This window comes from Mustela erminea, chromosome 4, assembly GCF_009829155.1.
Source record: "Mustela erminea isolate mMusErm1 chromosome 4, mMusErm1.Pri, whole genome shotgun sequence".
Classification (NCBI taxonomy): domain Eukaryota; kingdom Metazoa; phylum Chordata; class Mammalia; order Carnivora; family Mustelidae; genus Mustela; species Mustela erminea.
Window position 1 is genome coordinate 36,524,285 of NC_045617.1, and position 23,915 is coordinate 36,548,199.

Below are 23,915 nucleotides of genomic sequence, written 5' to 3' on the forward strand. Positions count from 1 at the left end.
GTGGTTGTCAGGGAATAGGAGGGGGGAAATGGGGAGATGTTGGTTAAAGGGAAAAAAACTTTCAGTTATGAGGAATAAGTTTTGCACATTCAGTTATGAGGAATGTACAATGTACAGAGTGATGACTATAGTTAATAATACTGTATTGTATACTTAAAATTTGCTAAAAGTGAATCTAAAGTGTTCTCATCACACACACAACAATAGTAACTGTGATGTGATGATGTGTTAATTAACTTGATTGTAGTAATCATTCCATAATGTAAACATATATCAAGTTATAATGTTATACAACTTAAATATATACTATTTACAATTAGTATTAGTATACAATTAGTATACAATTAAAGTATACAATTATACTTTAGTAAAGCTAGGGTGAAAAAGCCCTCTAAAGCTTGAGAAGCACTGACACAGATTTTAATTGACATTTATTTAAAATTACACTTCACATACTTTGAAATTTTTATTAATTAATTCATGATTCACAAATAAATATACTATCCAAAAACTAAAACAAAAAATATTTGTTTAAATCAAATTAAATTTAATTTTTGCATATGCAGCTAAGTGTAATATATATGATGATAGAAATAAATAGTGATCATGATGGTAACTTTACTTTGAGCATTCTTATACCTGGAGCAGAAGTTTGATTGAAACAAACATTATTAAATCAATTTAGCAAAATATGTCAAGGATTATAAAAAAATGTAGTAAGATTTGTACCAGTAATTCTCTTCCTAGTAATCTATTAAAAAGAAAAAACAAAACACATACATACACAGAAACTCTTACAATGATTTCTCTACAACAGAGTTTAACAAGACATTGCTTATGATAATGATAAAATAGAAGTAGTCTAAATGTCTCCAAATGGAGGACAAGTTAAATAAAATATGGTACGTAGATATTATAGTTGGCATTTGTGAGGGACTACGTATCATTCATTATTTCTTGTCCCTTTCTCACAGTACCTGGATTTTTCTCCCATTTTATAGCATCTATAAGGTTTTTGTGGTGTGGGCCCTGACTAACTTGATTGGAAAAAATGCATAAATGGACAGAAATTAGTAAGGTGAGAAGCAATAGACAGACATAAGCCAGTCAGTTCCCATAAATCTTTCTGGATATAGTGATTGGTTCAGGGTAAATATATCAAGTATTATGTTCAGCTGTATATAACTGAGAACCCCCAAAATAGCGATTTAACCAAGTATCAGTTTATTTGTATCATGGAAAAAGCCTAGAGCCAGATAGGCTGGGACAGGGTCAGTCAGTGGCTGCATTATTCATCACAATATTAAGTATGTTCTTTCTTTGTTCAGCCATCCATAACAGACAGTGTGTTTCATACTTGTCTTTTCATAGTCCTTAAATGGCAGCTATACAACTAGCACCATGCCAACATTCCAGGAAGAAGAGAAAAGGACAAAGTCAAGATGTTCATTTCAGCGAGTTGTTCACACTTAAAAGAACTTCCTTTGGAGCCACCCAACAACTACTATGTGCTACTCAGAGGTTGTATGCCTAGAAAGTCTGGAAAATGCTGTTTTTAGTTTTTTGAGGTATTGTTGATAAACGAGGAAAAGACTAGGTAAGGTAGGCAATTAATGATTTCACAAAGGTAGGTATAAAAAATGAGTTAGTCCTAACAGAGTGATGCCTTTGACTTTTCCCATGGTTTAGGGAGAAGGGTTTGCATTTAAGACTTTAAACGTCTTTTTTGTGTGAATCAAATAATGCTTGATTAGTTTACATCATCAATGTCCTATCATATTATTGTTTTCACTAATCGAGAATAAGATAATAAAATTGAATATTCTGTGAAGATAATTTGTGCTCTTACAGAAATAAGCTACATAAAATTGTTTCTTAAATGACAACCAGTGCAAATTATTCTTCGTTCCATAAAAAATATTTGCTTTCAGGGCGCCTGGGTGGCTCAGTGGGTTAAAGCCTCTGCCTTCAGCTCAGGTCATGATCCCAGGGTCCTGGGATCAAGTCCCGAGTTGGGCTCTCTGCTCAGTAGGGAGCCTGCTTCCCCCTGTCTGTCTATGCCTGCGTCTGTCTTTAAAAAAGATTTTAAAGTAAAATCTTCAAAAAATATTGTTTGCTTTCTATATATGGATACAGTTTATTTTAGGAAATTAAATATACCTTGACTATATCTACCCTATCATCTTCTCTCTTACAGTGACACATGGTGATGGAAAGTATAAGGAAGTTGTAACAGGAGATTTGAGTTTGGGCCCCGACCCCATGTTTACTAATTAGGGGCTCTTAAGCAACTATCTGAATATAATTTCTCCATCTATAAAATGGAAGTAACTAGAGTATACTCAGAGGACTCTTATGGGGATTAAAAGAGAAAATATTTGAGAAGCATTTAAAAAAACTATCCAGTTCTGCACACATGTTTTTGAACATTACCCTTTCCTCCCTTTTTATTTTCTGTTTTATCTGCTTATAAAGCACAGTGTTGACTTACTTAGCTTAATTAATGTAATATCATGTAACCTCAGTTTCATACAAAGCTCTACCATAATGAAATTTTATTTCACTTACACTTTAGAAACACTCTGGTGCCATTTCCTGGGCAGAAACAAGGGGGAAAGCTAGCCCTAGGCATGGGTCTAACAGGCTAGACTTTCACCAAGCATATGGGCAGGCAGTGCTTCAGTGGAGAGATCAAAGCACAGTGGATGGCCTTTCTCTGGATGACTTCCCCAGATGCTTAAGGTTCTTAAAACAGCTGTTTCAGTCCAGGCACAGCAGGTTTCCCACTCTATCCTCTGTAAATTGTGGATTCTTTGCAATATCCCCAATGGATTTTTTTTCCTTTACAAATTGGCCTATAGATTAGGCATGACAATTAGCACTAGTCTGTAGACTTAGAAAATGAAAGAAATTAGTCTGGAACTAAAAGAAAACATGCTGTGCACTAGTAAAACATATGATATAAATTAAGTCAGAGGATTATAAATGATGGAACTAGAAGGGACCTTTGAGACTCTATAGCCCATTGTCCTAATTTTACAGATGAGGAATCTGATGATACCATATTTCATTAGGCTGCTCATGGTCACTATCTCTAAAATTGCTAAATTTGTCAGTGGGAGGGGGGAAACAAAGACAATTTCGCAAATTCATTTTGTATGTGGCTATATTTTGAATCTAAACATAAAGCAAGCTTATACATTTATTAAAAACAGCAATCGTTTAATCCTTATAATCTATAATACTCCCAAATTTTAAAAATATGATATTTTTTTCCCATTAATATGTTTTAACTCAAATATAGTTTTCATTAGTATTTTAAGTGCAGGCAGTTTCTTGCTCTCTAGCCAAATCATTTTTTTTTCCCCATTTTATTTCTTTTCAGTGTTCCAGTATTTATTGTTTATGCCCACACCCAATGCTCCCTGCAAATCCAGTATATCAAGGCAAAAAGCACTCTATTAAAATACTCATTTATTCATTTGTCATTCATTCATTTATGTAATAATCATCCAGTGAATATTTACAAAGTGTCTATTACTGTTTTAATATTGTCCTGCACATTTAAGACAGATAAACAGAGAAATGGCTCTTGATCTCTAAAGGAGAAAGTGTAATATAGTTTGTGAAAAAACAGCCTGGAGCTACCTTGTCTAGGTTTGAATTTTGTCTTCCATTACCATCTAGCCAAGAGACAGTCAGCAAGTTACTTAACCTCTCTGCCTTTAGTTTCCTCATCTGTTGACTATTCATAATAATACTATTATCTACTTCACAAGAGCTTATGAGGATTAAATGATGTAATCTATGCATAGTTTTAACATACTCCCTGACAATTATTAATCACTGAATAAGTGTTCATTACATATGACGTTAGAAAACTCCTTATCTAGTGAGAAATATAGAAGATTATACCACTGCTCACAATATGATAAAGTGTGGTCTGAGAAAGATAAAAACATTCATAAGTCCCTGAAAAATATGTCTCTGTTCCTATGGTACTACCAAGATGCAACACCAAATCTATGGTTGGAAGATGAGGCCACTGTTCCCTGAGAAGTTAATGCTTGAGTTTCTTTTTATAGATTTTTTTTTCTTTTCAGTTACTTCACAGGGACTTAGGAGAAACAATATAAGGATTCAATATTCCAGGTAGAAGAATGCATTTGGATTTTAGAATGATTGCTCTGCCAGTGATACATAGTTTGCTTGAACTTATCCTGAAGACAGGTGTTATGAAGGTAGACTATTGGGGTACTGTAACTGAGGAAATAATGTGTGAAGAGTTTGAGAGAGAAGATATATTTGATAATCATTTAGAATATGGAATTAGCTAGACTTAGTTGCTGATTGTATATGAAAAATGGAGGAGGAAGGAATTGTGTAAACTTCTTGAAGTCTTTACTTTAAAAAAAAGTGGCTATGGATTGGATTCCTTACTGCAGTAAGGAAGACTAGGCTTGATGAAACAATCAGACGATGAGTCCGCCTGTGTTTTCCATGAGCAAAACTTTCCAAATGACCTGTAATTCATGAGAGAAAAGGATAGCAAAGCTAGACATGAAGATAAAGGTATCTTCATTGTAAAGTGGCTAGAAATCATATGCATGGATGGAGTGAGTTATTTAGAAGAGAAAAGAATGCTTGGGTCAGACGTAAGATTAGAAGACTTGGACTGGGAGTAGTGAGGAGATAAAGCAATCACTGAAACTGTCAGATACATTTGGGATGAGTTAAGGTAAAGGCAAGAAGAAGTATATTGAAGTACCTAACATTTAATAAACACACGCTGTAACCTGAGCCATTTATATGTTAAAATATTTAATTCTCAAAAGAGCCTGTGATACAGTCATCATCATTTCAATAATGAGAAGGCTGAGGCTCTGCTGGCACAACATTTTCAGTCACACAACTCCTATATAGCAGGACCGAGGTAACACTTAAGCCAACTTAACATCAGAGCATTCACATTTCAGTACCTCATTTTACAACTGAAAAAGCAGGATGAAACAAAACAAAGAGTAATATCAGACAAGCCAAAAAAGGAGAAAATTTCATGAACAGAGATGTAGAGAAAATAGAAACAGAATATTTTTTAAAAAGTTCCAAGTAAAAAGAGTAAGACTATTTATTTTGGTTGATATTGTTAACTATTTTGAGGACAGGAGAAATTTGAAAATACACACACGTACATATATATATACAGAGTTATAGCATCCATGTTTTCTTAATGATGCAACTTTGGAATAACTTTTCATTAAATGATTGAGGCATAAACTTTGTAAGTTGAAAAAATAAATAATAAGCAGAATTTATTTCAGTAATATTTCAGGAATATCATCTTATTCAATGGGAATACATTCTTTGATTATCCAGATTAGAATGAAAGGTAGAACTTGGAGGGGATGGGGGAGCAGACTTTGGCAGTGACTCTGTTTTAAAGCCTAGAGTTTCTTGGTTGTTAGAAATTAAAGGATGGGAAAAGCAAGAGGAAGAAAAAAGGAAAAGCCCACTGATACAGCCTATGACAAGAAGATTGTGCAGTGTATTATATGAATCCCTCCAAGGGGCATTGGTGCATTCCGTACATGTCCGTGGAACACCAAATATCTTGACTTCAGTGGATTTCTTGTTTTATTAACTGTTAAATAGGTAAACTTAACTCTAGGAATTCAGATGTTAACATACTATAGGTTCTTTGTGAGAATTCCTTCTCTTTAATATGTTTTGGTTTCTTTTAATTTTTTCCCTTTGGCTATGTCTTTCAATAAGTGCAATATGTTGAACCTCAGTATACATTGCAGTTAATTTAACTTGCTAAGGATTCATTCAGATTTTTTTCTTTTAAATATGTGTATGATGTCTTTTGTTCATTTTGGAAAGTTTTCAGCCATTATCTCTTAAATAATTTCTCCACCTAAATTTCCAACTTGTAGGACTCTATTAAGTGTTTCATCTTTGTATTGTATTATTTTATCTTACCCTCTTTTCCAAAATTTTATCTCTGTGCTTTATTCTGAAAGGATTCTTCTCATATTCCAGTTTACTACTTCTCTATGCAGCTATTCAGTTTAATCTCTTTATTCAATTCATCTTTATAGTATTTTTCATTTCTATGAATTGTATTTCATAGTTTTAAAAATCTTCTCTATTATTTTTAAAGTTTTTTTGGTTTTAGTAATCTTTTTTTAATCTGATGGAATGGTGATCTTTTTTAGTCTGATGGATTGGTAATCTACTATGGGCCCTTAAAATTCTTGCTAGGCATTTCAAAAAATGAAGTCTCTCAGTGCTCTATTTGAGCCATTTCTTGGGTTTGAACCATTTTTTTTTGTATTTGCAGTGAGCAACCATGGAGAATGAGGGAGCATCTCTTTTTGGACAAAAATCAGACATCCTTTTATTTACTATAAAAGTGGTGAATCTAGTAAGTGCTCAATTAACACAACCCACTATGTATGCAGGCATTCACTATAGGCACTGTGCCCTGACCTGGATGTAGGAAAGCAGTGTGAACAACTTGCTATGTTCTAGTTACTGCTTTGCCCTAAATAATATTCAAAATCATTCTGAGTTTATATCAGTTATTTTGCCAAAACTATGGAGCTTCTTTACAATGTTTAAATCTTTCATAGTGAATATTTTTTTCTGCTTTTTTTCTGAAAATTTAGTTTGTTTTAGAGCTAGTATAGGATGGAGTTAACTGCAATGACATGATTATGAATGCTCTATGTAGACCGGTTAGATTAAAATATTTTGCTATCTCATAGAAAAGATAACTAAAGGAAAGTTGTACTTATATGTGCATACTTTCTAGAGAAGGTGATGTATTTGGAAGTAAAATAAGTTGAATCTGATTATCTATTAGAACACAGTAAGATAAAGTCATTTTAAAGAGCCCAATGAAGAGTATTTTCATACAAATTTATTAAAAAGTTCACATGGGGGCTTAAGTGGGTAGGAGAAGAATCAATGAAACAAGATGGGATTGGGAGGGAGACAAACCATAGTGACTCTTAATCTTACAAAACAAACTGAGGGTTGCTGGGGGGAGGGGGGTTGGGAGAAGGGGGGGTGGGGTTATGGACATTGGGGAGGGTATGTGCTTTGGTGAGTGCTGATTCACAGACCTGTACCCCTGGGGATAAAAATACATGTTTATAAAAAATAAAAAATTTAAAAAAAGAAAAAAGTTCACATTTCTATAATGTATGGGCTCTGATAATAAGTAAATTGTCTTAAGTGAAAAAAACCTAATGAAAGCCCTAGTTATTTTTTACAATGTTAAATATAATTTTAATATCAATTTTATAATTTAACTCTAAGAAAAGTCATCAGATACATAAAATTTGGAAAAGAAATTGTTTTTAGTCAATTATGTTCACTTTCTTTTTATGGAACTTGTCAACATCACTTTTCTCATTGTAAATGCCTTTATAGCAAGCATAGGTTTTAGCAAACAAATAATAAATGATATTTTTGAAAGAAAATAATTCTGTTTTCATGGGTAGTCAGCAACAATAAGCATCACATTACCCCCTGACATAGGTGTATATGCATTTAAAAGGAATACACCAGAGTGATTTGCACTGAATATTTTTTATCATTTGATACTTGACCTGATGCTTTATAAGGTCTAAAAGCCTCAAAACTTTGGTTTGAATGGTGCCGAACATGAAGTAGAAAGCACTAGGTTTGATCTGAAACCCACAAAATCAAAAGATTGCCTAACCAAAAATCCAGCATTTTACTGTCTGTAGATTGCAATGGGAATTAAAGTATTGCTTTTTTATTTCTTTCATCCAACATTCTGAAGGACATTTGAGACCTTGACCTATGGCTTTGAGGAAGGGGGTTAACCAGCAAAGAATTTAAACATCCATATATTCCTTCAAAGACATACCATTGGTACCTCATGTACTTTCATTAAGTGGCATGTCTAGATTATATGGCCAAAAGAGGAGACTTCTTGTAGTCTACGTTTTTCATTGATGTGGATTTAGCAGAATTTCTTTGATATATCATTCATGTATCCCACAAATTTTTTATTATCTAAAGTGGTAGTTGAAGCTATAATTCATATAGCTCTAAAATTACGATCAAGCATTTAAAATGCCCATACAGGAGATGGAGGTGATATATAAATATACCAAGTCTTTCTTACAAGAGGACAAATTATTTTGAAAATGTGGGATAGAAGAAAGAATTCATTGTGTAAATCGTGCAGATCAGAAATAATTTCATAGTTGCACCTGGCACAGTGAGCCTATATTTTGCCTTATTAAACTCACAGGCCAACATATGTTAATTGTTGAAAAATGGTTTTGGGAATACCTCTTAGGAGTATCTCTAGTAATGCCTTGCAAGTCTGACCAAGATATTAGAAACATTCTCTAGTATCCATTGATACTTTTTATTTTCTTCATCCTTTTCTTTTCCTGCCTTTAGTCAGTTTAAATTGATTTCTTCTCTCCAAAGTTAAAAAAAAAAAAAATAGTAGGAATAGGGCTGGCAAAAAAACAAAGACATTGTCCTAGGGGAAGAAGTATACAAGACAGAGTCAGACCCAAGGATCCAGACTGTAGCTTTATAACATGCCATCAGAAGTCAGCCAGAATCACTTAGGTGCATCCATGTGGTACCAGATATGTCAGTGCCCTAAGTTAATAGTGTGAGTATAATTGGTTGAGGGATATATATTCAAATTGCCAGAAGTTGAATCTCAGTACATAACTAAGTGCCTGTATCTGATACTTGGAATAGAAATTTTTCAAACTTCCTCCCAACTATAGTGAATGTAAAGAAGTCCTTTACTTTTCTCTATTTTGCAACAAAATATTTGCATTGGGTTGCTTGCAGTGTGAATTAATGCTAAGTATTCAATATGAAAAGCAGTGTAACATTCATTTTTAAATTTCATGCTTCGTGTCACTTCACCTCTCTCCTTACTAAATTACATTTGGTCACACTTTAACCACACAGGAAGATGCAGCAGTGTTATATGTGGAAGAGGGGCAGGTAGGTGGAAAGGTGCAGAAGTGTATTGCAAAAAAATTAAAATTTTGTTTACAACTCTCCAGGAAAAAAAATATAAAGCTGTGGTCTACAGGCCAAAATATTTTGAAAGATGATGAGACTAAATCTTATAATTCTATATATATTTATATTCACACTGAAGTTTAATTCATTCATTTTAATTCATTCATGTGCAGGCGTTAAAATATCTATCTTATATATTTTGTTGTGATGATGTTACTTATGAGATTTATATATTAAAAGTTTACAAGTTTTTATGTTATCATTACTTTGTACAATAAAAAAAAGTTATATTCTGAAAGATCTGAAAAAGATAGGGAAAACATTCTGCAAGATCTTAAAGAGAAAAGTAGAGTTAAATGGTAGCTTATACTGAATCCTTAATTAACATTGATTCAGTAATTACTCAGTACCTGCTATGAATAAGACACTCCTTAACACCCTACAATGTAAGTATTGTAGTCTTCATTTTATAGATAAGAAAACTGAGTCTCAGAGAGAAGCCTTTGTTTTAAGCCTACACTAGTAGTACATCAAAATCTGGGATTTTTATCCAAACATAACCTGTCTTGGAGTCTCATGCCTTTTACTATATATCCCACATTTTCCTTGCTATAACTGTTTCTTACTTTTAAGAAGCTTACTTTTAAGAAGCTTAATATAAATGGCAGAGATATAAAGAGCTAAGTATAATAAAATTAGGATGAAGTAAGAACTAAACAAGATGTGATACTCTTGCTGTACTGATGAGAAAATGATTAAAAATATTAATGAGGTCAGATAAGATTTGCTGGAGGAAAATGTTCTTATTTAATCTAATTTTAATTGTTAAAAGTTATTTAACAAAAACAGTAGATATGCAATTAAGTTATAGTATACACACAGTTATGTTTTAAGTGTAGAAACATAAATAAGCACGGACTACATAAAAAGTCTATTTTCTGTAAGCATTAGGAGCAGAATCAATAGGCCACATCTGCTTTGACTCAAAATCCAACCTTTGCTACTTCCTACTGCATGGTATTACAAAGCCAGTTTCTTCATCTATAAAGTAGGCTGTATAGTACCTACTTTGTGTTTTTATGAGGCTTAAATGTGATAATCCATATAAAGCTAGCACAGTGCCTGGAAAATAACTAAAGAATCCCATAAATAGTTACACACCGATAATTTGTGATAGGCATATGGTATGTAGTTTACAAGCAGAGATTGGGAGAAGAGATGAAGAAGATACCCTGGCTGGGTGAATAGTGTTGCAAGTACATAGAACCCTTAATAAAGCAATTTGCTTGGGGATAATGGTTGGTATGGCCAGAAGGCTAAGTGCAAGGTCATGGGAAGGTCATGGGAAGGAGCAGGAGATGATACTAAAATTCACTTTAGCTTTTTTGGAGGATGCATGTTTTTGTGAATAGCTTGCTTATATTATTATTCTTATAAAGCTTTAGTATACATTTAATACCAGTCTCCAAGAAGGCACTGATTACTGTGACCAGAGCATTTATACCAGGAATTTTGAAACCGACCAAGAAGGAACTCTGGGCTAGAGAATCAGAGGAAGAGAAGTTAAATCTCTTTGGGGGTACCAATGATGGTTTACTTGGAAGCCAGCAAGAAAGAAAGAGATAAAAATAAAATTCTCAAGAATGAACAATAAGGCAGAGTAGACACTAAATCTGGATATGTTATTTAAATTACTTCTTTATAGGTAATAGAAATCCATTCTGAGAAACTCAAACCAGAAGGGAATCAATAGTAAGCATTTATCAAGACTCAAAAATAACACGAAGTCTAGAAAACCCAACTGGATAAAAATTAGTAGTCATGGACACCCAAGATCTAGGTTAAAAAACACAACAATAACTAATTTCCAGTTTTATCTCAGCACAAATGCTAGCTTAGCTCTCTCTGTTTAAGAATGGATTCCAGGGAAAGAGAACAATTTTTTATTTGTGTAAACTGGGTCATTTTCAACACAATGATCAAGTATAGCACCTAGATTAATATTTCAGCCTTCACTCTGATTGCAGTCAAAAAATATGTGACAATTCCCCAAAAGAAAATTGTCCTTTGCTGCCAAAAGAAAATAAAATAGATGTTAGGCAGCCATTCTCCCCATCCCCAACATACACACACCAGTTGCTTTTTGAAGGAGCCAGAATGAAGAGTCTAGAAAATGTGAGAGAGGATTCCTAATGACTTAAGTGAGACACTGTAGGCAGATCATATTTTGTGAAGAGTTAGTGTTTTTCCTTAAAGGAACATGGAGTAGAAAGCATACCATATTCCTGACTTGGTGAGTTCATGATGAATAGAGATTATGGAGGTTTCACTTCAATTATCTTTCTATCTGAGAACTTAGACCTGTGTCTGGATTGTAGTTGGCACTTAAAACTTGGATAAAAGGATGAATTAGTAAATTAATAGCTCTTTTATGTTTTTTTCCCTTCATTTTATATCAATTCCCTAGGATAGATTCCTGGAAATAAAAACTTATAAACACTTTAAAACTCTGGACATGATCACTAACTATTTTAGAATAAAAAATATATTGAAGGACTGACTTATGGTTTCTTATGCCACCCTTGGAAGTCACTCTAGCCCAACAGTAAGAAACTGGACACATAAATCAACAAATCTTAGATTCATATGAAAAGAGAGAACACAGAGTACACTAATTTCTCCAATACTGGGGAGTCAGACAGTGAATACAGGGAATTACAGCTTACCAAAGCAAAGACTCATGACCAGAAATAACCAATAATTAGTACTGGAGTAGGAATAACTGAATTGTGATTGAGGAATTACAAGAGGCTCAGTATGGATGATTCTGTGAGTTAAAAACTCCAGGGGGACCCAGTCAACCCTTCTACCCCACAATTTTATGAAATTTACCTCCAGAAGCTCGGCTGGTTTCCCACATTATATATTGGAGAAAAGTCCTCTCTGGCCTCTAGCTGGGGGATGGTAGAGGAATTATTTTGGTATGTGCCAAAATGCTTTGTTTGTCTTTCTTTTCTTTCTTTTTTTTTTTTTTTTTTTGAAGATTTTATTTATTTGACAGAGATCACAAGTAGGCAGAGAGGCAGGCAGGGAGAGAGGGAGGGAAGCAGGCTCCCCACTGAGCAGAGAGCCCGATGCGGGGCTCCATCCCAGGACTCTGGGATCATGACCTGAGCTGAAGGCGGAGGCTTTAACCCACTGAGCCAACCAGGCGCCCCTGTTTTGTTTTTCTCAACAAGGCCTGCCCTCAAGGAAAACTAGTTAAATTGGAACCTAACCTGCTGGGGAATTATCAGAGTATAATGGGATAGCATGAAGGAAAATACCAACTTTGGCCCACTCTAGCCATCCTGTCCAACCTGAGGGGAGGAAAAACAGTACAAAACAAAACACTAAGGTAAAGAAAGACTTGAGCTTATAGTCCAGAGGAACAGGCTCACTGAAAGACTGGAGTCCTAATCATAGGACTCCCCCTCATCCCACACCTCAGCATCTAACTGAAGGTCTGTTTATAACATTTCTTTATGTGAATTTTTTACATAATGTCTGGCTATCAAGAAAAAAAATTACAAGGCATATCAAAAGGCAAAAGAACACAACTTGAAGAGATAGGGCAAGCATCAAGATCAAATATAGTAGGGCTGTTAGAGTTTTCAGACCAAAAGTCTAAAACAACCATGATTACATTAATCATTTTAAGGAATCTAATGAATAAAGTAGACAGCATGCAAGAACAGATGGATAGGGAAACAGAGAAAAATCCTAAGAAATAATAAAAGAAAAAAATTCTAGCAATTGAAAACACTAACAGAAGTGAAGAATGTTTTTGATGGGTTATTAGTAGACTGTGTGGCTGAGGAAAGACTTTATGAGCTAGAGATTATATTAATAGAATCCTCAAACAATTGAAAAGCTAAAGAGAGCAATATGTTATCTATAAGAAACCCACTATAAATAAGAAAACACATTTCGTTTAATAGTAAATGGATGTCATGAAAGGACATGGAAGACCTTAAATGCATATTACTTAGTGAAAAAAGCCAATTTGAATAGGCTGCATACTGTATATTTCCAACTTCATGGCATTCTGGAAGAGACAAAATTATGAGACAGGAAAAACAGCAACAGTTTCTAGGGAATGAGGGAAAGAGATGAATAGGTAGAACACAAAATATTTTTAGGGCAATGAATATACTCAGCAATATGATGCTGAAATGGTATGTTATTATACATTTGTCCAAACCCATAGAATGTACAATGCCAAGAGTGAATGGTAATCTGATTAAAACATGTCAATATAAGTTCATCAGTTCTAACAAATGTACCACTGTGGTGGAGAATGTAGATAATTGGGAAGACTATACATGTGTTGGGGCAGGGGACACATGAGTAATCTCTGTACCTTCCTCTCGACTTTCCTGTGAACCTAAAACTTCTCTCTAAAAAAAAAAAAAAAAAACTTTTTCTTTTTTTTTAAGTTAATTTAAACACTGGACATACTTTAAGTGTATTTCTGAATTTTAAAAAATAAAATTACAGTATCATCAACAATGTGGACTAACTCTAACTTCAAAACAAACACAAGTTGGCAAGTACTGTAAACAAACAAAACCCCAGTGTAATCCAAAATAAAATAGATTCTCTACTCATTGTGAAGTTTGTATGTATATTTTAATCCAAAATAGGCACCATTCTTTTTGAGCCTATTCTGATATATTAGTTGTGGAAATAGCAGTAACTGACTTCCTTTTACAGCTGCAGTGGACACTCTCACTTGGAGGGTATGGTGAGTTCCAGAAGGTTTTTTATTTTTTTAATTTTTTATTTTTATAAACATATATTTTTATCCCCAGGGGTACAGGTCTGTGAATCGCCAGGTTTACACACTTCACGGCACTCACCAAAGCACATACCCTCCCCAATGTCCATAAACCCACCCCCCTTCTCCCACCCCCTCTCCCCCCAGAAACCCTCAGTTTGTTTTGTGAGATTAAGAGTCACTTATGGTTTGTCTCCCTCCCAGTCCCATCTTGTTTCATTTATTCTTCTCCTACCCACTTAAGCCCCCATGTTGCATCACCACTTCCTCATATCAGGGAGATCATATGATAGGTGTCTTTCTCTGCTTGACTTATTTCGCTAAGCATGATACGCTCTAGTTCCATCCATGTTGTCGCAAATGGCAAGATTTCATTTCTTTTGATGGCTGCATAGTATTCCATTGTGTATATATAACACATCTTCTTTATCCATTCATCTGTTGATGGACATCTAGGTTCTTTCCATAGTTTGGCTATTGTGGACATTGCTGCTATAAACATTCGGGTGCACGTGCCCCTTCAGATCACTACGTTTGTATCTTTAGGGTAAATACCCAGTAGTGCAATTGCTGGGTCATAGGGCAATTCTATTTTCAACATTTTGAGGAACCTCCATGCTGTTTTCCAGAGTGGTTGCACCAGCTTGCATTCCCACCAACAGTGTAGGAGGGTTCTCCTTTCTCCGCATCCTCGCCAGCATCTGTCATTTCCTGACTTGTTGATTTTAGCCATTCTGACTGGTGTGAGGTGATAGCTCATTGTGGTTTTGATTTGTATTTCCCTGATGCCGAGTGATATGGAGCACTTTTTCATGTGTCTGTTGGCCATCTGGATGTCTTCTTTGCAGAAATGTCTGTTCATGTCCTCTGCCATTTCTTGATTGGATTATTTGTTCTTTGGGTGTTGAGTTTGCTAAGTTCTTTATAGATTCTGGACACTAGTCCTTTATCTGATATGTCGTTTGCAAATATCTTCTCTCATTCTGTCAGTTGTCTTTTGATTTTGTTAACTGTTTCCTTTGCTGTGCAAAAGCTTTTGATCTTGATGAAATCCCAATAGTTCATTTTTGCCCTTGCTTCCCTTGCCTTTGGCGTTGTTCCTAGGAAGATATTGCTGCGGCTGAGGTCGAAGAGGTTGCTGCCTGTGTTCTCCTCAAGGATTTTGATGGATTCCTTTCGCACATTGAGGTCCTTTATCCATTTTGAGTCTATTTGTGTGTGTGGTGTAAGGAAATGGTCCAATTTCATTTTTCTGCATGTGGCTGTCCAGTTTTCCCAACACCATTTATTGAAGAGGCTGTCTTTTTTCCATTGGACGTTCTTTCCTGCTTTGTCGAAGATTAGTTGACCATAGAGTTGAGGGTCTATTTCTGGGCTCTCTATTCTGTTCCATTGATCTATGTGTCTCTTTTTGTGCCAGTACCATGCTGTCTTGATGATGACAGCTTTGTAATAGAGCTTGAAGTCCGTAATTGTGATGCCACCAACTTTGGCTTTCTTTTTCAATATCCCTTTGGCTATTCGAGGTCTTTTCTGGTTCCATATAAATTTTAGAATTGTTTGTTCCATTTCTTTGAATAAGATAGATGGTACTGTGATAGGAATTGCATTAAATGTGTAGATTGCTTTAGGTAGCATAGACATTTTCACAATATTTATTCTTCCAATCCAGGAGCATGGAACATTTTTCCATTTCTTTGTGTCTTCCTCAATTTCTTTCATGAGTACTTTATAGTTTTCTGAGTATAGATTCTGTACCTCTTTGGTTAGGTTTATTCCTAGATATCTTATGGTGTGGGGTGCAATTGTAAATGGGATCGACTCCTTAATTTCTCTTTCTTCTTTCTTGTTGTTGGTGTAGAGAAATGCAACTGATTTCTGTGCATTGATTTTATATCCTGACACTTTACTGAATTCCTGTACAAGTTCTAGCAGTTTTGGAGTGGAGTCTTTTGGGATTTCCACATATAGTATCATATCATCTGTGAAGAGTGATAATTTGACTTCTTCTTTGCCGATTTGGATGCCTTTAATTTCCTTTTGTTGTCTGATTGCGGAGGCTAGGACTTCTAGTACTATGTTGAATAGCAGTGGTGATAATGGACATCCCTGCCATGTTCCTGACCTTAGTGGAAAAGCTTTCAGTTTTTCTCCATTGAGAATGATATTTGCGATGGGTTTTTCATAGATGGCTTTGATGATATTGAGGTATATGCCCTCTCTCCCTACACTTTGAAGAGTTTTGATCAGGAAGGGATGATGTACTTTGTCAAATGCTTTTTCAGCATCTATTGAGAGTATCATGTGGTTCTTATTCTTTCTTTTATTGATGTGTTGTATCACATTGACTGATTTGCAGATGTTGAACCAAACTTGCAGCCCTGGAATAAATCCCACTTGGTCGTGGTGAATAATCCTTTTAATGTACTGTTGAATCCTATTGGCTAGTATTTTGGTGAGAATTTTCGCATCTGTGTTCATCAAGGTCTATAGCTCTCGTTTTTTATGGGATCCTTGTCTGGTTTTGGGATCAGGGTGATGCTGGCCTCATGAGTTTGGAAGTTTTCCTTCCATTTCTATTTTTTGGAACAGTTTCAGGAGAATAGGAATTAGTTCTTCTTTAAATGTCTGGTAGAATTCCCCCTGGAAGCCGTCTGGCCCGGGCTTTTGTTTGTTTGGAGATTTTTAATGACTGTTTCATCTCCTTACTGGTTATGGGTCTGTACAGGCTTTCTATTTCTTCCTGGTTCAGTTGTGGTAGTTTATATGTTTCTAGGAATGCATCCATTTCTTCCAGATTGTCAAATTTGTTGGCATAGAGTTGCTCATAGTATGTTCTTATAATCGTTTGTATTTCTTTGGTGTTAGTTGTGATCTCTCCTCTTTCATTCATGATTTTATTTATTTGGGTCCTTTCTCTTTTCTTTTTGATAAGTCTGGCCAGGGGCTTATCAATTTTATTAATTCTTTCAAAGAACCAGCTCCTAGTTTCGTTGATTTGCTCTATTGTCTTTTTGGTTTCTATTTCATTGATTTCTGCTCTGATCTTTATGATTTCTCTTCTCCTGCTGGGCTTAGGGTTTCTTTCTTGTTCTTTCTCCAGCTCCTTTAGGTGTAGGGTTAGGTTGTGTACCTGAGACCATTCTTGTTTCTTGAGAAAGGCTTGTATCGCTATATATTTTCCTCTCAGGACTGCCTTTGTTGTGTCCCACAGATTTTGAACCGTTGTATTTTCATTATCATTTGTTTCCATGATGTTTTCAATTCTTCTTTAATTTCCTGGTTGACCCATTCATTCTTTAGAAGGATGCTGTTTAGTCTCTATGTATTTGGGCTCTTTCCAAACTTCCTCTTGTTGTTGAGTTCTAGCTTCAGAGCATTGTGGTCTGAAAATATTCAGGGAATGATCCCAATCTTTTGATACTGGTTGAGTCCTGATTTAGGACCGAGGATGTGATCTATTCTGGAGAATGTTCCATGTGCACTAGAGAAGAATGTGTATTCTGTTGCTTTGGGATGAAATGTTCTGAATATATCTGTGATGTCCATCTGGTCCAGTGTGTCGTTTAAGGCCTTTATTTCCTTGCTGATCTTTTGCTTGGATGATCTGTCCATTTCAGTGAGGGGAGTGTTAAAGTCCCCTACTATTATTGTAATATTGTTGATGTGTTTCTTTGATTTTGTTATTAATTGGTTTATATAGTTGGCTGCTCCCACGTTGGGGGCATAGATATTTAAAATTGTTAGATCTTCTTGTTGGACAGACCCTTTGAGTATGATATAGTGTCCTTCCTCATCTCTTATTTTAGTCTTTGGCTTAAAATCTAATTGATCTGATATAAGGATTGCCACTCCTGCTTTCTTCTGATGTCCATTAGCATGGTAAATTCTTTTCCACCCCCTCACTTTAAATCTGGAGGTGTCTTCGGGCTTAAAATGAGTTTCTTGGAGGCAACATATAGATGGGTTTTGTTTTTTCATCCATTCTGATGCCCTATGTCTTTTGATTGGGGCATTTAGCCTATTAACATTTAGGGTAACTATTGAGAGATATGAATTTAGTGCCATTGTATTGCCTGTAAGGTGACTGTTACTGTATATTGTCTCTGTTCCTTACTGATCTACCACTTGTAGGCTCTCTCTTTGCTTAGAGGACCCCTTTCAATATTTCCTGTAGAGCTGGTTTGGTGTTTGCAAATTCTTTCAGTTTTTGTTTGTCCTGGAAGCTTTTAATCTCTCCTTCTATTTTCAATGATAGCCTAGCCGGATATAGTATTCTTGGCTGCATGTTTTTCTCGTTTAGTGCTCTGAAAATATCATGCCAGCTCTTTCTGGCCTGCCAGGTCTCTGTGTATAAGTCAGCTGCCAATCTAATATTTTTACCATTGTATGTTACAGACTTCTTTTCCCGGGCTGCTTTCAGGATTTTCTCTTTGTCACTGAGATTTGTGAATTTTACTATTAGGTGACGGGGTGTGGGCCTATTCTTAATGATTTTGAGGGGCCTTCTCTGAACCTTCTGAATTTTGCTGCTCATTCCCTTTGCCATATTGGGGAAATTCTCCCCAATAATTCTCTCCATTATACCTTCTGCTCCCCTCTCTCCTTCTTCTGGAATCCCAATTATTCTAATGTTGTTTCATCTTATGGTGTCACTTATCTCTCGAATTCTCCCCTCATGGTCCAATAGCTGTTTGTCCCTCTTTTGCTCAGCTTCTTTATTCTCTGTCATTTGGTCTTCTATATCACTAATTCTTTTGCCTCATTTATCCTAGCAGTGAGAGCCTCCATTTTTGATTGCACCTCATTAATAGCTTTTTTGATTTCAACTTGGTTAGATTTTAGTTCTTTTATTTCTCCAGAAAGGGCTTTTATATCTCCGGAGAGGGTTACTCTAATATCTTCCATGCCTTTTTCGAGCCCGGCTAGAACCTTGAGAATTGTCATTCTGAACTCTAGATCTGACATATTACCAATGTCTGTATTGATTAGGTCCCTAGTTTTCGGTACTGCCTTTTGTTCTTTTTTTTGTGGTGAATTTTTCTGCCTTGTCATTTTGTCCAGATAAGAGTATATGAAGGAGCAAGTAAAATACTAAAAGGGTGGCAACAACCCCAGGAAAATATGCTTTAACCAAATAAGAAGAGATCCCAAATCGTGAGGGGGGAGAAATGGGATAAAACGAGGTTCAAAAAGAAAGAAAGAAAAAAAAAAAGAATTAAAAAAAAGAAAACGAATAAAGAAAAATATAAAAAAGAAAAAATATATATATTAGATAAACTAGTTAAAAAATGTTAAAAAAAGAAAAGGGTAATAGTTAAAAAAAATTTAGCAGAAGAAGAGAAAAAAAATGAAAAAGAAAAAAATTAAATTAACTTCAAGACTAAAAAAATCACAGGGAGAAAGCCATGAGTTCCATGCTTTCCTTTCTCCTCCTTTGGAATTCTGCTGCTCTCCTTGGTATTGAAACCGCAGTCCTTGGTAGGTGAACTTGGTCTTGGCTGGATTTCTTGTTGATCTTCTGGGGGAGGGGCCTGGTGTAGTGATTCTCAAGTGTCTTTGCCCCAGGCGGAATTGCACCGCCCTTACCAGGGGCCGGGCTGAGTAATCCTCTCGGGTTTGCTTTCAGGAGCTTTTGTTCCCTGAGCGCTTTTCGTAGAGTTCTGGAGGACAGGAATACAAATGGTGGCCTCCTGCTCTCTGGCCCGGAGGAGTCGAGAGCCCGGGGTCCCACTCCTCACTGTGCCCTCAGAGAACAGCACCCAGTTACTCCCGTCTGCCTGACGTCCGGCCGCGCTCCGAGCTCACTGAGCCTGCGGCCGTTTCAAGGTAACCCCGAGCTGGGAGCTCACTGTTGGCTCTGTCTCTGTAGCCGGATTTCCCGTTCCAATACCCGACACTCATACACCCCCGATCCTTCTGTGACCCTACGGGACCTGAGGCCACGCTGACCCCACGTGGGCTTCGCCCCGGTTGAGCCTCTGGAGTGATGTCACTCAGCGGAACAGACTTAAGTGTCCTGATTTTGTGCTCCGTTGCTCCACCGCTTGCCGGGAGCCAGCCCCTCCCCCTGGGGTCTATCTTCCCGTCACTTTGGATTCACTTCTCCGCCAGTCCTACCTTTCAGAAAGTGGTTGTTTTTCTGTTTCCAGAATTGCTGTTCTTCTTTTCTTCGTTTTGCCGATGGATTTGAAGGTGTTTGCAATCTTTAGATAAGTTATCTAGCTGATCTCCTGCTAGCTGAAGTAGTCTCAGCCTGCTACTTCTCTGCCATCTTGACTCCTCAAGTTCCAGAAGTTTTAACCAAAAAATCTATACAAAAAATTGTGATGAAAACTTTTTGCTATAATAGCCTATAATCAAAGAACTTGGAGAGAGCATAGTTGTAAAAAAGATTCATGTAAACTGATTTTTATTTAATATCTATTAAATGCCATCCACAGCCACCATACCTGCATATAAAGACTAAAACTATGATTGCACTTACTTCTTTCCTCACTGTAACCCCCTTAGATAAGCATTGTTTCCTTTATTGTACATATTAAAAAAAAAAAACCTTCATTGAAGCTAAAGAATATTTACAACTCCATGTATTTTGTGGTGATAGAACTATGATCTTATTCTGTACCTTGTGGCCTTTTACATATTACAGTATAAAAATAACAATCTATAAACTTTCTGGAAGACTCTAGATCTTTAAGATCTAGATAACTCTATATATCAGATTTCATAGCAAAAGTCAACTTTATTCTAGTTCTGTCATCTCAGATAAATACTGAAAAGGTGAAAAGAAAAGTCTTATAAGTCCAATTGAAAATCTACAATTGGTATGATCTTTTTTGTCTCTGGAGGCCTTAGTTAAGGATACCTGGAGAAAAGAAAGCTTTAGATATCACCTGATTCAGTGGCAAAAGTGGTAAGCCTTACTAGCCAACTCTAACATATCAATAACAATCTGTGCCATTGCTTCAGCTTGAACCATTACCTGAGCATCCTAGGAACAGGTGCTAGTTGAAGTATTATTCCACAAATAGCTCAGAAAACCCCAAAATGACGTCCTCAGAAATAAAATGCTATGGGAGCTGTATAGCTGAAATTAATGAATTCTAAGGGCCTTTAATTTTTCAAGAATTTTCTCTACCAAACAATTTTTTATATCTAGTTTTAATAGTAAAGTTCATCTAAATTGTTTATTTAGTTAACTTGAGAAAGCATTGCAAAAAATTCTAATGAAAAAACGTAATTTTCTAGTGAAAATTTCAGGCACACAAAGGAAAAGGCAGATGTGGTCTGGGGAAAAGAATATTTAGACAAAGTCTTAGAAGTCTTGGGTTTGAATTTCCATTTTTACCCATTTATCAGCTGATATTCATAGATAAATTATTTGGCCTTTTTGAACTTTATTTTCTTCTGTGAAAAATGTAGATAAAACATCTCTTCAATAAAGCTTTTTGAGATTTGCAACCCAACAGGATTTTTGTACATTTGGGTATATTTTTAGAGATTGTATATCTCTTAAAATTTTACACAGCTGTCTTAAAGGTATCAGAACACCTCCTAACATTTTAAAAATTACCAAATTAGACTGTTTCAAGATAATTAAAAGAAACTGACCCTAAGGGACTAGACTGTAGTTCAATGAACGGTTGATTCTTAAATGTGAATCTGAACTCAGGACATAAGAATAAATTATTACCTTTCAAATATTGTGCATATTCAAATAATCAGGTGTCCTGAAGCCATGCATTTCTCTACTTCACTTTCTTGTTTCTGTTTTTGTGACTATTGTATTGTGTAACTCCTTGAGGGCAAGATGATGTTTATTTGTATAGCCTGGCACAGTTTGTTGTTAATAAACACTTATCAGAATAGAATAAATGGGGAAAAGCAAATTGTTATATACATTATGATGTATAATTAACACCACTATTAAATAATGCAATTACTTAAATGCAGTGCTGACAAATTTGGCAGTTATTGAAAAGAAAAGTACAAAACACTTGCTAAAAATGAAATTTAAAATTATAAAAACTCAGACCATTACTGTCATGCACTTTGCAAATGCCTCACAAGCACTTAAGGCGCAGCTAGTGAAGAGCACCAGACTCCCTGGTAATATTTATGTAACTTACAGTTTCCCAAAATGATGTCTTGCAAAACAACAAGGTGACTCTATGGGAAAGAAGTCTTTTTTGTTTTGTTTTGTTTTTTGTTTGTTTTAATAAATAAACAAGAAAACTTAGGTTAAATAAGACAAAACTGTCTTCAGTGCAAAACCACTGAATACTTCAGTATGTTAAAATTTCATGCAGCTATCAAAACAACAGAATAGCCTTTCCTCAATTTTTTTTTTTTTTTAATGGGACTTCTCATTGTTAACATGGCGGGCTTTGTGTAGTTTGAGGGAAGAACCTATTATTATTTCTCACAGCTAATTCCCACACTAACTAAAGAAATATATAGAGTTGTCCTTTGTCACCCTGTCATGAAGAAACACCTATAGCTAATGTACGCTCTAAAGGGAGATCTGTAAAAGGTGATGTAAATATTTGTTAAACTTTTTTTTTCAATAAATTATGTATTTGGTGCCCAGCATATGGCAGAGACAGCTCTAGGTATTGAGTATACACATATCAGTTATCACTCTGGTGCTTTTAAAGCTTGCTTACTAGAATGCACTAAATAAGGAAAAAGAATTAATAAATGTGAGAAGTGTTGAAATTAGAGTGGGCACAAAACACTAACTAAAGAAGTGATGAACCATGTCAGAGGAGAGGAACTTGAGGAATTCTGGAGTCAGTGAAATCTTACTTGGTGAAACAATGAGCCTTCCTATTTTAGGAAAATTACAAGGGCTGAACTTTGTTTTGAGGTTAATGTTGTTATTGATTATTGAGCATTTTGGTTCCTTGAGTCTCTGTGATAATGATCAGAAAGAGTTACCTAAATTACTTTGATCTACAGGTAATTAAATGACTCTCTACATCACTGTGTGCTATGAAAGAAGATTACACAATTTATCTTGTCTAATAAGGCAGAAAAATAGGAATAATATGCTATTACACTGTTTTATTTTTTAGCACATAAATTAGTGCTAGAAATAGACTTGAAAGAAAAATATTTGAATGTATAATTTCCGCTTTTAAAGCAATTTTGTTGAATGTCAGTTCATCATGCTTTTTTCCACATTGCTCTATAGGTACTAGTTATGGGACTAGCCATGGACATATACATTGTTTATAGCAAATGAAATGGTTAGTTTGAGCTACTGTTTTTCCCTTGAGAAATAATATAGCTGAAGATTTTATCCATTTCAGGAATCAGTGTTTTTGCCTTTGTAATAATACTGTGTCCTCCAACATGGAGAAAGTCAAAAGCTTGACAGTCTTTGTATCAAATTAACTGAAAGGCCATTGCCTTAATAAAGTTATCTATTTTGCCATTGTCCTTCAAAAATTGTGCTTCGTAAAGTTGTTTATTATATTCCAGTAAAATTACATTTTAGAAGGATACAGATTCTGGTGACTAAGTTATAATAATTAAAGAGTATATATTCTAAATAAGGAAAATTTTTGAATATTTCTTTCGCAGTAAGTAGCATAAAATACTAATGGAAAAATCTTACTACAATTTTAGTTACTGATATCAGGTGTAGTATGGTATCATGCTGTGTAGACATAGTTGTTTATAAAGTAAGTCACAGAGTGCTGACTTTAGGCTAGCATTTAGGCAAGATTTTTAAGTGAGCGTGGGTGTTCACTTTTAGATTGAGGAGAGTGAGTGGAATTTTACATATTGTTAAAGAGGACAACTCCCATGTTAACAAACATATACTGGTTAGAGATAGAGAGCCATCTAGGGCTACGTGAGAACCTTGGCAATGGAAGCTTTTATGGAGAAAAAGATAGAAGGATCCTACTCCGACACTAGGAAAATCATATACAGCTTGTAGACTAACTTCTTCCAGTTAGGAAAACATTTTGATTGTAATGGGACAGGCTTTTTTTTGTTGCTATTGCTGTTGCTGTGCTCAGCTAAACCCTAATTCCAATAATTC

General features: G+C 35.4%; 1 long non-coding RNA gene across 1 annotated transcript in view; it reads left to right on the forward strand.

Annotated features, from left to right (window-relative positions):
* LOC116588218 overlaps window positions 1–23,915 on the forward strand; it is an 81,128-nt gene that overhangs the window by 2,262 nt on the left and 54,951 nt on the right. Inside the window, exon 2 of the long non-coding RNA XR_004284849.1 lies at window positions 6,344–6,427. This is a non-coding gene — a long non-coding RNA (uncharacterized LOC116588218). The remainder of the gene's footprint in view (window positions 1–6,343; window positions 6,428–23,915) is intronic.